Here is a 16,905-nt window from a genome sequence, read left to right as displayed (position 1 = left end):
CAGAGAGAGGGAGAATCTGAAGCAGGCTCCCGGCTCTGAGCTGTCAGCACAGAGTTGGATGCAGGGCTCAAACTGACAAAGCATGAGATCGTGACCTGAGCCGAAGTTGGATGCTTAACCCATCGAGCCACCCAAGCATCCCAAGGATCCCATTGCTTAACTTAGCTAGGTCTTTGTATTTCCTGGAGCCAAACTAATACCGAAGAGGGTCTATCATAGGAGTCCTTGAGGTGGCACATCCTCTAACCACCTTTACATGCTGGATCTGTGCCCACCAACTTTATTGACTTCTGAAATTCCCATTAGCAACTAGCCCTTGTGTAATATTCACCTAAGGCCTCCCACTGGACCCAGTCTAGCCAAAATTGGATCCAGTCTGATCCTGGACCCAGTCCAACTTTGGTTGGTAACCAGTAACAGTTTCGTGTATGGAACCTAGGAACTGGGGAAAGATTTGAACCAGCAGATCCCAAAGAACAGGACTGTGGACTGATTCCAGACAGCTGCCACCAGCAGGTCTCAGTGTGGGGTCAAGGGCTAGAACCAAGGACTGGGGTTTCCAATCAAATAGAGAACTGTAGAAAGTCAATTAGATCAGGAGCTCAATGCAAAGAGAAAAGAGATCAGAACAGAGAACTTAGCAACAGCCCTTGGAAACAGGAGGAGAACTCAAAGGGTTTGCAGGTGCCACGCCTGTGTTTCTTGTTCCCAAATCTGCCAGTTCTCTTCAGTCCCACCCTTGCCACCAAATCCGTTAAAGAATAAAAATTCAACCTAGGAAATTAAAAGATCTAATTGGATTTATTCAATGTTTCGTGAATCGGGTAGCATCCCTTAGACGGGTGCTCCAAGGAGCTATAGAAAATGGAAGGCTTCCATTTTCATACACACAAATAGGGCAGGACAAGAAAGTTATCTGCAAAAGAAAAAAAAAGAAAAAAGGATTGTTTCAGGCAAGGTCACCTTCCCTTAGGGAGAAGAACAGGGGGTCTTAGGCAGATTACCTCACTAATGCTGATCAGGAAATTCCAGACTGATGAGTTTTAAATTCTACTCCAAGGAGAGGCCAAAACTGCACTAAGTATTAAGGTATTAAGTCTTGGTGGGGCTTAATGTTAGCGACTCCATTTTGGACCTGTTGCTTCTTTTGAACAGTCCATATGCAGTAATTATATAGTCATGCTTTCTCTTTCTGACTAAGTAGAAGACAACTTGACACCAAGATCTACTCCCAGCAGAACACGCTATCTGGCTATCACTCTTCCGAAAGAGGAAAGCACTCCGTCTAAATTCCCACTACCTTCTTTTCCTGCAAGTCAGACCTTTGGGTTTTAAGAAAGCAGCCTACATGCTCAGCTCTGTTTTCCTGCGAGGATTCAAAAAGGGGGGCCAGCTCTGTAATGATCGCTTTCTTGTAGGAAGAGGTCACCCCTGACCCACAATCATTAGAGTGTGAACTTTGAGTCATGGCTCTGCCCTGATCCATAAGCATTCATCCAGAGCTTCGAGGTGACAAATGGCACACAACTGCAAAATTCAAGCCTCTGGCCACTGACCAGAATAGAGCTAATTTATCCCTATAAGATTTATGGTTTAAGTCTCTGCTAATGGCATCAGCAAACTGGCTTTAGACTCTTAACTTTTACTCGTCTTGATCTGGGAAACATAAGTTCTCTTCTATTTCACCGTGGTATTAATTTAAAGTACTGTATCCCCTAAATCACAAGCCCGAAAATAGTGGCCCATGGGTATATTTACTTTAATCATCGCTATGTTTAAAACCTGTTTGAATTAATGCCAACGTTTGAAATCTAGACAGTTCTCATAAAAATTCAGATTATTGGCTTCTCTCAAAATGTCAAGAGCCCTAGCCATTCAGGGTCCACATTCCGGGCCACAGCCAGAAGAAATTGAATGGAGTAACCCGCTTCAGCAGAGACAAGTCTCCATAACTCACCAGTCTCCTATCCAAGTCTCTTCACTCCTTTACATTATTCCTGGCCCCCATAGGCATTTGGGTTTACGAAGCCTGCCCTCATCAAATAGCCTCCGAAGCCCAGGATTCTGCCTGGAGGCAACAATGCTAGACATGGGCAGCAGCTGGAAGAATCTCCATACAGGCTGCATATTCTGGTTCCCTGCAGGATCGCTCAACCCTGTCCTTTGCCACACCCTTTCTATTGGCAGGATACTGGCACAACATAGAGCTTCACCGGCATACAGTGGGATTTCATTCAGAGGGAGATCTGGGACTTCCACTGTGCTCTAGGACCCTGATTCCCATTCTCTCTTTCCAAATACAAGGGCAGAAAAGTGCTGAGTGATGTGTTTTAATGGTCTCCAAATCTGCAGAAAAATTCAATTGACAGACAAGTTTGCTTCTTCTTTCAAACATCTGTATTTTCCGCCCCGTGGGTCAGTGCATTCCACAACGCTATTTAATATTCAATAAATCGAGGCAAATGAAATTACAAAAATGGATCACCACTTTTATGGAAAACCAACTAAACAAATGTTTTGCTTAAAATGTCAGGCACTAGGGGACTTTCATAAAATATTAAAAGTGAGTTCCCTGGAGGAGATGAGCAATTCAAAAATAGAACATATGAGGACAGTGCTAATTGATACTTCAAATATGAATGGCACTCCATGTCCTAATGGATGAGGAATTGTGTTCCCTGATGAGATGACACAAATCACACAGGGGGAATCTCGGGGGCCCAGTGGACAGCAGCTGTGTAGGATCTGAGGCTGTGGGTGTGAACAACAGAGGTCCACAGGAATCCACAGGAGGAATTAGTTCCATGCCATGTAGAACCACACTATACAGGATTTAGGGTTATGAAAGTTTCCCAGAGTCCTAATTATAAGGTGTAGTCTGAACCCAGACTGTCTCAACCAAGATAAAGCTGTGTAGGGAGGCCAGCACTGCATAGCACTCCTCGTGTTTGCCGAGCCCTTCTTCAAGGACTTAATTTACCCCACCCTCCCTTCTCCTGAATTATCAGTGGTTAATCTCATGCTCTTATTTTGGAGTAACTGCTTAGGTGTGTACCCACTTTGATGCTTTGTCCCCAAACTCTGATGAGGTGCTCCCAAAAGGCTATCCATTCCATAGCTATTTTAGCAATCCCTAGAGGAGTTTTTTTAGGAATGCAGATTCCAGGGTTTATTCCCAAAGACTCGAACCCAGGAGGTCTTGGCAGGGACCGGGTATTTACATAATGTCCCCGGGGACTCTGATGCATGTAAGGTCTGTGGCCATACCTTAAGAAATGCTATCGTAGAAGGCTGATGCCCACATTTCAGGATTCCATCCCCAGCAACAATTTAAAAACTTACTTTTGAAGAAATGTAAAACATAAAAATCCTGAATTCATAATAGTATGGAACCTCCTTGTTCTTATTAGAGGTTGTATTACTTTGAAATTTGAAAAATAAAGAAAAAGAAAAAGATCGTATTCTGCCTTTCCTGTATGAACTGTTTTTTTTTGGGGGGGGGGGGCGGGCGGTGGTAACCAAATAGTGTTTGAGAGAAAGTTGTTCTTTATAGTCCAGCTAATAAAATGCAGAAGAAATTATTTTTTAGCAATTTCTAATCACTATTTTATAACTAATGGGATAGAGAGTTTAAGGAATGAACATAAGTGGGAGCTTAAGACATGAAGTAAAGGGTGATTGTTGACTTTGTAACAGAGGAATCACATGGACACCATCCGGACCCACAAAGGAAGCCTAGAAAAATGGCACAACTGTGCCATTATGTGCCTCATGATGTGATTCACTAGGAAGTGTGAAGTTTCCTTGCCCCAACATTCAACTCAAATCTCATCAAGCCGGTTTATAGGAAATAAAGAAACAAGTTAAGTGACACCAAAGGGAAGGAAGAAGACAAATCCGGAAAGTGCCATGGTTTTACAGGACAAATTACTCAATTTCTGTGACAAATCAGCGGTCAGGTGAGGAAGGAGGATTGTTATAGAATAAAAGAGACTTAAAGACATAACCAAATAGATCGTGTTTGGATTCTGATTAGAAGAAGCTAACTGTAAAAAGACTGCTCGGAGACGATAGGGGAAATCTAAGTATGGACCTGGTATTCGATGATAAAAATGAGTATGGTTAGGTGTGGAAGTAACATATAATTACATTCAAGAATGTTTTTATCAAGGGGCGCCTGGGTGGCTCAGTCGGTGGAGCATCCAACTTCGGCTCAGGTCATGATCTCATGGTTTGTGAGTTCGAGGCCCGCGTCGGGCTCTGTGCTGACAGCTCAGAGCCTGAAACCTGCTTCATATTCTGTGTCTCCCTCTCTCTCTGACCCTCTCCTGTTCACACTCGGTCTCTCTCTCCCTCAAAAAAAAAAAAAAAAAAAAGAATGTTTTTATAGATTAGAAATGCATACTAAAGTTTTTACAAGTGAAATGACACAATGTGTGGGATTTTCCTGAAAATGCTTGAGCAAAGCTAAATCCTTGGGTGGATGAAACGAGATTGGCAAAACATGGCTAATTGCAGAAGCCTGATGCTGGGTATGTGAAGCTTTACAATATTCTCCTTGTTGGGAATACTTGAAATTTTCCACCATAAAGTTTTTTAAAAACATACTTTTGCTGGGATGCCTGGGTGGCTCAGTCAGCTAAACATAGAACTTCAGCTCGGGTCATGATCTCGTGGTTGGTGGGTTCATACCCCACGTTGGGCTCTGTGCTGACAGCTCAGAGCCTGGAGTCTGCTTCGGATTCTGTGTCTCCCTCTCTCTCTGCCCCTTCCCGCTCATGCTCTGTCTCTATCTCTCAAAAAAATGAATAAACGTTAAAAAAAACACATACTTTTGCTGTCGGCACTCACCCCCTATAAGTCAGGCTACTAAGTCAAGAAGCAGGGGTGATTATTATTTAGGAATTAACATTCCTTTCTAAGGATAACTCCCCTGTAAACGCTCCTAGAAGGGCATTTGAAAGTCAAAACTCAGTTTTCATATCCAGAAGTCCATTTTTTTCCCCCTCTCACGGCCCAGAAAAGCACAGCGGTGTTTCCTCGGCCACATTACCCTCTTCTGTGATAGCTTGATGAGACGAAGAGCATAAATGGAAGTTCATTTGCTGCTTTGACTGCTAGAGAACCATTAAAAGACCTTTAAAAGCATCACTCATCTGTTAAGTGAAAGAAAACTCATCATTAAGTTAAGGGAAAACAACTCTTCCCACTCAGGAGTTTTGGGTGTAAAATGCACTAGATAATGAAAAGAGTGAAGCAAAGGTGTTCGTGCTTTGTTGTAGCTCTTTTTCTAGAGCACACGGAGAGCCGCCTTAGAATATACACAACGGGCTTTCCTCTTGGTTACCAAAAAGATGATAGCTTCAGATTAAGAATTAAAAATCCCTGAACCAAAAAGTACTCTAATTATCTGGGCACACTTGTAAATTGTGAGCTCAATACTGTAAAGATGCGTGCAGTCCTTTAATTCTGAAAGGCTCTCTGGCACGCATTGCCTTTACAGCCACATTTGGCAGCTTCGCTCACTCGGGGCGACTAATTAACACCCACAGCACAATTCTCTTGGCCAGGATTCCTTCAAATGCCTATCTCCAAGCCACCAGACATCAGCTAGGATGTTAACCTAGGCTCTTTTGAGCAATCCCATAATACCTCCAACTTTGTTTTTTTAAAAATCTCAGCCAATGACCTACTGGTTGCTTTTATGGCATCTAGTGCCATTAAAGCCAAGTTCTAAGGACATGAGCAGAGTTTCACAGAATGTGTTCTGGTAATACCCTCATCGGGATCAACCAGTGTGTTCAAAACTGCAGAATCTGGGCCCCCTCTCAAGTCTACTAAGTGAGACTTTCTGCTGCTGCTGGGGCCTAGATTTCTGCTCCTTAAAGCAAGAGTGCCCGGTGGTTGGTTCTTCCACACACAATTTGACAACGAGACTTTCCAGAATGGAGGTGGCTCTTCAAGTTTATGAGAAGAACAGAGGGTAGAGAAACAAGTGAACCGGTATCAAGAGGAGGCAGTCAGCCAGCTGGCCGAACACTCTGCGAGACAACTGGCCTGGTTTCTAGAAAAAGCCAAAGGCGTAGCCACCGGCTGGTAAATACCTTTTATTTATTTGTTTGTTTGTTTGTTTATTTATTTATTTCTATTTATTTATTTATTTATTTATTTTTTAATATATGAAATGTATTGTCAAATTGGTTTCCATACAACATGGTAAATACATTTTAAAATGCCGTATATCCAATCAACGCAGCCATCAGTAGGGATGAAGGAGTCCAGCACTGCCTAGCGGTACTCTTGTCTGTTGGGCCTTGAAAACATCAGGCTAAGTAAAAAAAGGCTAGACACCAAAGACCACATGTTGTGTAATTCCATTTATATGAGATGTCCGACACAGATCCATAGAGACAGAAAGTAGATTAGTGGTCGGGGAGGGAGAGTGGGGAGTGGCTGCTAATGGATCAGTCTCTTTTTTGGAGTGATAAAAATGTCCTGGAATCAAATAATGCTGATGATTGCCCACGTCTATGAATATACCAAAACCCACTGAATTGCGCACCTTAAAGGGATACATTTTATTGTATCTGAGTTATGTCTCAAAAACCGTTCGATAGAAAAGCTGAAGTTGATAACGTTGGTTCCTATATCAGGACCCACAGAATGGAAGCCACCCATGAGCCTGGCCCTCCTCATGAATCAAAACCTAGGGCAACCTGCACTTACAGGAAGCACCTGTCAAAGAAACCTAACGTAAACGGCCACTCTAGTCATCACCCTCCAACTCGGGCTCAGTGAGCTTACCTTATCCTACAAAATAGGACCTGCTAGTCTTATTTAAAATCTCTGACTTCCTAGCCACTCATGCCCTGTTTCTGTTGCCCCTTCTAAGGCTCTATAAAACTCACTTATGCCCAAAATCCTTCAGGAAGAGTGCCCCACTCTTGTACTCCTCCAAACCATGGACTGTGTTCCCTTGAACAAAGGACATCAAACTTGTTACTAAACTGTTTTGATTTTGGGGCACCTGGGTGGCTCCGTTGGTTGAGCGGCCGACTTTGGCTCAGGTCATGATCTCACAGTCCGTGAGTTTAAGCCCTGCATCGGGCTCTGTGCTGACAGCTCGGAGCCTAGAGCCTGCTTCTATTTCTGTGTCTCCCTCTCTCTCTGCCCCTCCCCCATTTGCACTCTGTCTCTCTCTGCCTTTCAAAAATGAATAAATGTTAAAACAAAATTAGAAAAAATAAATTGTTTTGATTTTGTTATTTGACAAAGGTGTTGTGGAAAAAAAGGGCATTTTTTTTTCTTGACTAAAGGAGGCTTAAAAGAAATGAAATATAACCAAATACAGTGAGTGGACCTTGTTTGGATCTTGATCCAAACAAATTGTAAAATAGACAATTTTAGGCAATAGGGAAAGTTGAATATAGTTTGGAATTATTGTTTATTTTCTTAGCAATCATACTAGTATTATTAGGTATGATTATGTCTTTTCTTTTGAGATGAATACTGAAATAGTTAGGGGTGAGATAACATGATATCTGGGTTTTCTTTAAAATAATTTCGCAAATTAGCCTGCAAAATGAATGGTTTTAGTTGATAGTTGTTGGCTGAAAAATAAATACACAGGGGTGTGTTGAATTTTATTTTTGTGCATAGTTGGATATTTTCTTTTTTTTTATTTTTTTAATGTTTATTTATTTTTGAGAGAGAGAGAGAGCACACAAGGGGGGGGGGGCAGGGGCAGAGGGAGAAGGAGACACAGAATCTGAAACAGGCTCCGGCTCCAAGCTGTCCGCACAGAACCCGTCTCGGGGCTCAAACCCACGAGCTGTGAGATCATGACCTGAGCCAAAGTGGGACGCTCAACTGACTGAGCCACCCAGGCACCCCTGGATATTTTCACGATAAAAAGTTAAGAATAAAGGAACTCGGGGTTTCTTGATTATCTTCACTTTTTTTGATTCCAAAACTTTCAGTTGTAGGATTACACACTACAGTGTCAGGATGAGATTAAAAGGAAAATATTAGAGGTAGGTCTTTAGTTTTGAACTTTCCAGCAAGGAAAGGCCAAAGGGAGAATTTGAATACCTCCTTGAATTCAGAGAAATGAATGGACAAATAGAAAGGCACTGGGCTCAAAGTTCTCTGGTCATTTTAAAAAAGAAAACACCTATTCACATTCCTCCCAAGCCTCTTGAAGTTCTAAGAGGATGAAATTATTGTTAACTATTCAGTTGATACTTTAAGCAACGAGTTAATTTCACATGAAAATCAATTTGTGGGGCGCCTGGGTGGCGCAGTCGGTTAAGCGTCCGGCTTCAGCCAGGTCACGATCTCGCGGTCCGTGAGTTCGAGCCCCGCGTCGGGCTCTGGGCTGATGGCCCGGAGCCTGGAGCCTGTTTCCGATTCTGTGTCTCCCTCTCTCTCTGCCCCTCGCCCGTTCATGCTCTGTCTCTCTCTGTCCCCAAAATAAATAAACGTTGAAAAAAAAAATAAAAAATAAAAAATCAATTTGTGTCTAATTGGTTGGGCTCCACATTTTATTGTGTAAGACTTCCTGGGGTGATCGATTGCTTCAGAACTGAATTTTACTCTTACAATCTTACTAGAGACATTTACGTGCCTCAAAGATCTGCCTGCCACTGTATACACACACACACGCATATATAACTTAATATTATATAAAATTATATATGTATATATATATAACTTAAGGCTGGCTTTTGACCAGGGAATTCACCCAGATTATCATATCTTTCGTATGGGAGCATACCATGTGTCTTCAGCCCCTGATTTCAGTGTGCCAGGGGAGGGTGGCCTATGTGCTTCGTCATCAAAATCCCAGATTCTTCTCCAATGTCATCTGGCCTGACTGATAACCCTCTTGCCACGTGTTAATTAGGCTTTGGAAAAAACCATCGACTAGGAAATACTCTACCTGGATGCCAAAAATCTTGGACATGTGTAAGTTTGAGAGATCATAAACATTCTTTTCAGGTTATTGATACTGAGGAGGCTGGTTCCAGTGCCCTCTTTATGAAGAGCCGTGGAGGAAATTGTTTCAGGAATATTTGTGTTTCTCTTGAGTGAATGGTTTCTATTTTCTGATTTTTGCATCAACTGCCAGGCAGTGCAGAGCAAAATTTTTGGCCTTCTTCCAGCAAAGTGTACAGAGCCTCATGGGTATATTTTGTGTGCTAGACCCCGCACTCCAATTTCCTCACTTTTTTTTTTTTCCTTTTTAAATCTCATTGCAATGTATTCTTGTAAACTACAGCCATGTCCTCTTTGGACTAACATGGGGGTATAAACAAGAAAGAAAGAAAAATCAATTACAAATAAGCAAATACAAAAACAAATACAAAAAATATTACAAATAACTACAAGTTGTTTTCAAGTACTTGGTTGACACCATTTCACTTTTTAACTTGTACTACTGCCTTCTTCCTTTATATATGGATGTCTGGCTCCCTTCTGACATTTATCACCTGTGTACAGAGCTGGGGTTTACCACAAATGTCACGAATGTAGGGGCACCTGGGTGGCGCAGTTGGTTAAGCATCTGACTTCAGCTCAGGTCGTGATCTCGAGGTTCCTGAGTTCGAGCCCCACGTCAGACTCTGTGCTGACAGCTCAGAGCCTGGAGCCTGCTTCAAGATTCTGTGTGTGTGTCTCTCTCTCTGCCCCTCCCTCACTCTGTCCCTCTCCCTCTCTCTCTCAAAAATAAATAAGCATAAAAAAAAAAGAATGGAGAGAGAGCAAGACTCAGAGGGCTTTCGATATATTATTAGGACTTTCCTACATTGGGAAACCAAAAGCATGCCTTACAGAGATGGTCTGAGAGTAATTGTGTGTGTGTGTGTGTGTGTGTGTGTGTGTCCGCACGTGTGCATGCAAGACAAGCGTGTGAGGTATGTTCCATCCCAAACGGCAGAGAAAAGCAGTGTCAGACTGTTCCCCAGTCATTCCCAGCAGCTTTTTTATCCAGAGGGCTTGGTGGCTGTTCAGAGAGTATAGGCAGTTGACCATTTTTATGCTTGAGGTTGTGGCTGTCAGGGAACCTTTCTGCAGGTTGACTCATCTTTTCGAAGTCTCTAAAACCAATCTCATTTTGTGTAGGAGAGATTCCTGGAGCTCAAAACCAAGCTTCTCCACACCTGCCCTCCAAACTTGGCTGAGACCTTCTGCCCAGTTCCGGTAACTGGGTCCACCTTCTAGTGACCTATCTGGTCACTTGGAGACCTGCCCGTTCTTCCCAAATTCTTCCTAGAGCCAGGGTCACGTGGTCAATCTCAGCGTGGTGACCCAGTGTGCTCTCTCCCACCAGTTCTGGAGTCAGGCAGAGAGACCGCTGCAGCAGAAATTCCAAAGCTAGAAACCAGTTCCCGCCTCTACTTGCGTTTCAACACACAGTTGGTTCATCTTCTGGGGCAAGTGATCACCTGTCTGGGTCGCAGTTTCTACATGTATGAAATGAAACCATCACATTATCTATTTCTCAGTGCTAGCGTGAGGATTCAAGGAGACAACGTGTGTCAAAAACCTAGAACAGTGCCCGACACATAATAATAAGTATGCAATAAAAGCTGGCCATTATTCTGATGATCCAGCAAGAAGGCCTTGCGGTACGAACACGGAATTTTCTCCCTAGCTGTGCCGTGCTAGGGATGTTGTTGAAGGAGAGCCAAAGCTTACCTTTTCTCACGCGTCCGAGCAACACAGGCCGGTTTAGAACGAAGCTGCTAAAGTTTAGGTTCCAGGCTTGGGAGGGGCCCTACAATGTGTTCCCATGTTTGAGTATTTTTGTTCAATGCATAAGAGTAGGGTGTTTTTGCCTTCTTTTCCATGAGAAGGACCACTCAAATTGTCTCATTGTCAGGCCTCCTAAAGTCTGGCTCCATCTGGTACGCAAGTCATATTATATCTCTGGAGCCACCACGATATGGCCAGATGGGTGCTGACAGCAGGGAAATTGATAAATGGGTATAGACTTATAGATATGATCGTACACGTTAAAAAGGCTGACTTTAAATGGTGTCATTCGCTTAGATGACACACCTTTGCTCCAAAATAAAGACTATAAATTTTCTTCTCATCTGTCTTTAGAATTGAATGAATGTTTGCATCATACCTTAAATAGCTAGCTCTCTAGTCTAAAAAATGCCACCTTCATCTTGCTGCTTAATCAAATTTCACAATATTCTCTGACTTTGCAGATTAATTGCTGTGCAGAATGTTTTGGCCCCAGGCTATGTTGCCTCCTCTGTTTGCGCTGATGGCTTTTTGTGGCCCTACTCTATAACTGGACCCCATTGATTTCCACAGCTGATCCCACTAAGCCTTGCAGAAATTGCCTCCCACCGCTCAGCAAACACATTTTGCCACGAATTTAAAATAACCTCTATAGGTAACTGTCACACTGTTTCCAGTGAAGAAAACATCGCCAAAACTTAGAAAAGAATGGAATGCAATATACAAAAACACCGGTTCTTTTTTTTTTTTTTTTAATTTTTTTTCTACGTTTATTTATTTTTGGGACAGAGAGAGACAGAGCATGAACGGGGGAGGGGCAGAGAGAGAGGGAGACACAGAATCGGAAACAGGCTCCAGGCTCTGAGCCATCAGCCCAGAGCCTGACGCGGGGCTCGAACTCCCGGACCGCGAGATCGTGACCTGGCTGAAGTCAGACGCCCAACCGACTGCGCCACCCAGGCGCCCCAAACACCGGTTCTTAATAGAGCAAATCCATGATGCTTCGGGCCAGCTAAGATGCCACCCAAGGTGCCCAAATGCCTCTGCAGATACCTGTAATGAGTCTAGGTGACCATCTCGGGACACTTGACCCCGCTTTGAGGCTGCAGCCATAGAGAGGAACCCAGGCAGGGGATGCAGTGATTGTCTCTACCCTGTTAGGATCATGTCTATTGGGGCACAAGGGTAGACATGAGAGAGAACAGCAAATGCGTCGCAAGGCAGACCATGATGTTTTCTTCATCTGATTTCAGTGAGCGGTTGCCCTGCTGCTCCCAGCCATTAATCAAATGAGCGTCTCTACCTGTGGAAGGTGTCAGCTGTCCTTTGGAAAAGCACTATACAGGTGTCCCTTCACCAACACAGGTTTGGCCTGCCCAGGGCTGCCTCTGTGTGGACTTTTGAAATAAATACAGTGTGATACTGTTAACGTATTTCTCTTCCTCACGATTTTCTTAGTAACATTTTTCCTCTAGCTTTATTTTAAGAATACAGTATATTTAAACCTATAGCATACAGGATTGTGTTAATTGACTATGTTATCCGTAAGACTTCCAGTCAACAGTAGGCTATTAGTAGTTACGTTTTGGACGAGTCAAAAGTTATATGCAGATTTTTGACCATGCTGGGGTCAGTGCGTCTAACCCCCACATCGTTCAAGGTTCCACTGTACTGTATTCTGATATCACGTTCATACAGGTATCTACAGAAGGGCAAAATAGGCTTTCTTTTATTTTCTGTAATGAAAATGATTCTTATTTTATTTTTAAACAATTTTTTAATATTTATTTTTGAGAGAGAAGGAGAGAGAGAGAGAGGGAGAATGAGTGGGGGAGGGGCAGAAAGAGAGAGAGAGAGAGAGAGAGAGAGAGAGAATCCCAAGCAGGCTTCACTCTGGCAGCACAGAGCCCAGGACTCGGACTCAAGAACCATGAGATCACGACCTGAGCCAAAACCAAGAGTCAGGTGCTCAACCAGCTGAGCCACCCAGGCACCCCATGATTATCATTCTATTTTCTGATTACAAATAATATATACTCATTGTAAAGAATTTGAATGGCACCTCAGAAATATTTGAAAGAAAAAAATTACATGAAATCCCACCATCTTGAGAGAAACACTACCAACAGTAACCATCTTTTCATGTAGACACACGGACTATATATAATATGTGTATATATGAGCATAGATACAGATACATAGATACTTGGGTTTACAAGACACATGTAGTTTTATCATTGACATCTTCTCTCTCCTTCTCACTCCTCCCCACCCCTCTCTGTCCTCCAGATAACCATAATAAAAATAGGTTGTGCTTGCAGATGATGAGTCTTGAGGGACAAATAGGAATTAAGGAACAAAGGAGGAGACGTGATGGGCAGTCCAGACAAAACGGCATGTGCAAAGGCAAGGAAGCAAGAGCTCTTAGAGCAGTGCTTCCTGAAACTTCAACGTGCATATAAATTACATTGGTTGAAATGCAGATTATGAATCGGCAGATGAGGGATCAAGCGTGAGATCCTTTTGTTTGTTTGTTTGTTTGTTTTTGAGAGCCTTTACTGCTGACAAGATTTCAGGTGATGTCCACGCTGCTGGACATCTTTGAGATATAAATTGCTGTGCTATGCAATATGGTATCTACCAGTCACACATGACTATTTAAATTTAAATCAGGGGCGCCTGGGTGGCTCAGTCGGTTAAGCATCCGACTTCAGCTCAGGTCACGATCTCAAGGTTCGTGGGCTCCAGCCTTGCATTGGGCTCTGTGCTGACAGCCTGAAGCCTTCAGGTTCTGTCTCCCTCTCTCTCTGCCCTTCCCCCCCCCCCCCCCGGGCTCTCTGTCTCTGTCTCTCAAAAATAAATAGACGTTAAAAAAAATTCATATTAGTTAAAAGTAGGGGCGCCTGGGTGGTCCGTTAAGCATCTGACTTTGGCCCAGGTCACGATCTCATGGTTTGTGAGTTCGAGGCCCGCATTGGGCTCTCTGCTGACAGTGCAGAGCCTGATTCACATCCTCTGACTGCCTCTCTCTCTGCACCTGGCCCGCTCACACAGCTGCATGCTCTCTCTCTCTTGAAACATAAACAAAAACATTTGAAAATAAATTAGTTAAAAGTAAATAAAAATTTAAAATCATTTGTTGTACTAGTCACATTTCAAGGACTGACTAGCCACTTGTGGCTGCCATAATGGACAGCACAGTGATAGAACATTTCCATTATCACAGAGAGTTGTATGGAACAGTGCTGGACAGAACATTCAGGGAAATACAGATAGTTCAGTATGGCTGGATCATAACAGGTGTGTGGGATGGGGCGGGGGGTAGAAAGATAGACAGGGCATTGGTCTTGATCCTGGTGGCAGTGTGGAGCCATTTAAGGATTTCCAATGGAGATCATAGCAGTGTGGGGGTTATACTGGGGGAGGGAAGACCGGAGGGAGGGAGGCTGAATGGAGGCTGCCGCAGTGGGCCAGAAAGCAGATGATGTAAGCTAGAACTAAAGTTTAACAGGGAGTGGGTACAAGAGGGGAGACTCAAGGGATGATCTATAGAGAGAACTGACCGAATGAAAGGAGGTGAGGAAGCAGGGTGCTGAGAATTGGAGAGGAGGCAGAAAGAGGAAGTCATCTGGGCTGAATCCTGGACCGCGGGGGGCTAAGGAAGTGTTATTCATCAAGAGGACGCAAAAGTGTGGGGTTGGAAGAAGAGAATGAACTGCTTGAGACAAGCTGCTCTGTGGTGTCTCTGGGTCCACCGGATGAGGATGTGTGCAGGGCTTGTGGGTATTTGGTACCTGAAGCTGGGGAGAGCAGTCTTGGCTGAGGGATCACCTCTGTATGGGGGGGTGGGGAAAGCAGGCAGGCTGGGAGCCCGGCATGGGGATCCTAGCTCTGCCAAAGTTGTGCTGTCTAGGAAAATCACTCAGGCTTTCTTGGTCTCAGTTTATGATCTCTAAAGTGATGATAATGATATTTTTATGTAAAAGACTAAACACTATGACTGGTTCATAAGCTCATTCAGTGATACTAATAATATTCTCATTATCTCCCTTGCAGAATTGTCTTATGAATTAGAGATGGCATGTATAAAGTGTCTGATACTCAATTAATGAGTTGTATCACTATCATTCCCGGGAGGTGGGTCAGCAGGAGCAAACGGCGGAAAGGCAAGAGAGTTGAGAGAGAATGTCGCCGGAAAGGGTAGGACAAAAGAGGGAGGAGGAAGGTGTAGGAGGGGAAGCAAGGAAGAGTGGAGACTTAGAAACCAGAGGGAAGAAGGAATCAAGGAAGGAGTGGTCGGCTATGTCCAATGCCACAGAGAAGCTAGAGGAGATACGGAGCATTGGATTTGGTCGCTGAGAGGTCACTGGTGACCTTGGAGAGCAGTGTCAGGGAAATTGGGAAGAGGAAAGTCAGACTATACTGACCCGAGGGCTGCATGAGGCTGAGGCCGAATAAGGCTAGAGACCTGTGTTGCTGTGGTCTTTCTGAAGGTCTCTTAGGAAGGGGAGGAGCGTGTGGTTTGGGGGGCTGGGGGACATTTGAGGGAGGGAAGGTTTCTTCAGGTTGGGAGAGAGAGAGAGTATGTATACAGAGAGAAGCTAAGAGCCAGCCAGAAGCGAGAGAAGAGACAGGAAGGGGGAAAACCCCAAAATAATGGACAGCTTGTGAGGCTGTGGCAGGCTGGCAAGAATGGAGCCTGGAGCTCAGGGGCAGGGACTTCAGGGTGGTCTAGGGAAGATGGACCTATTTGTTGAGGAGGGAGTTTGGGGAACTAGGAAGACAGCAGAAGCCCATCAGGTCTCCTGTGCCTTTCCACCTGGATCCCTGGTCCTCCGGGTCAAGCTAAGTTCTCTCAGATGGGACAGATTTCTCTCAATCAGATCTGGTAATAAAGCCAATTGGTTCCATCTTCTTTAAACCGAATTAGAAGCATTTTTAATACCACATACAGATTACCCTGAATTTATACAATGAGTTAATTTCACTCCATCATCTCTGTATTAATTTTAATGAGGTAATTTTTTTCACAGCGGAGAAGCCATTTTTCCTCTACACACAATGAATGGTTTCGCCTTTTCCAATGAGCTGCAGTTGTCATTTGGCCGGGGTTGTGTGAAGCCTTCGGACTGAGGTGGGTTGCTCCCTGAGTTCAAGCTAAACACTCTTTGTACTGATTTCATAACCTCTTTCAGTTTTTATCACCTGGTTGGGGAGGAAGACATTCTGCACAACTACTGCCAACCCCGCCAGATCACCACTGGATTCCTACATTAGTCTCTTTATTGAGATTTTCTTTCTCTGTCCCAAGATTCTTTGCCATGCAACTTGTCCACATTCACTGACATAATCGAAGGAAAGGTTAATGCCTCTCAGACATCCGAAAGGACTAAAACAAGAACAGGTTTGAAACCAGAGAGGGGTTTAGAAGAATCTGAGATAAGAAAGGTAAACGCACGAACAAAACTGGTGTTCCCTCTGCCACTTTAACCCATTTTACGTTGATCTTATGAATATCTGCAAAGCAGCAGCTGGCTGCCACGATGTATTAATAAAATTTACTCCTTTTCTTCTCGGCAAAAGCAACTTACTGACTCTCAAACCACACCCTCCATCAGATCCTATCATTTCCACTCCTAAAAACTGCTAGAACAGCTTTCCATTGTTCTTAGCATGTCATACACCTTCCACCAGGGCCTCAAGCTTCGTCTGGCCCGGAGCCACCCTCATCTCAGACCGCTCTGCTCCCACATCCTTAAGTTCCATTTACATTCTGGGCTCCTTAAACGGGTCAAGTGCTTTCCTGTTCTTCCACAAGCTGTTCTTCGTGCCTCTTGGACCCGAACCACATAGATGGCCTATCTTGATCAGCCCATCAAATGTAGATGCTACGTTTCCCTTCCAGCCCCACCTTACACACCTCTGGAAAGGCAGTGTGGTGTTTTTTTGTTTTTTAACATTCATTTATTTTTGAGACAGAGAGAGACAGAGCATGAACGGGGAGGGTCAGAGAGAGGGAGACACAGAATCCGAAACAGGCTCCAGGCCCTGAGCCATCAACACAGAGCCCGACGCGGGGCTTGAACTCACGAACCGCGAGATCATGACCTGAGCCGAAGTGGGACGCCTAACCTACTGAGCCACCCAGGT

The sequence above is a fragment of the Prionailurus bengalensis genome, chromosome B1 (assembly GCF_016509475.1).
Source record: "Prionailurus bengalensis isolate Pbe53 chromosome B1, Fcat_Pben_1.1_paternal_pri, whole genome shotgun sequence".
Taxonomy (NCBI): domain Eukaryota; kingdom Metazoa; phylum Chordata; class Mammalia; order Carnivora; family Felidae; genus Prionailurus; species Prionailurus bengalensis.
Note: the sequence above shows the minus strand (reverse complement) of the source record.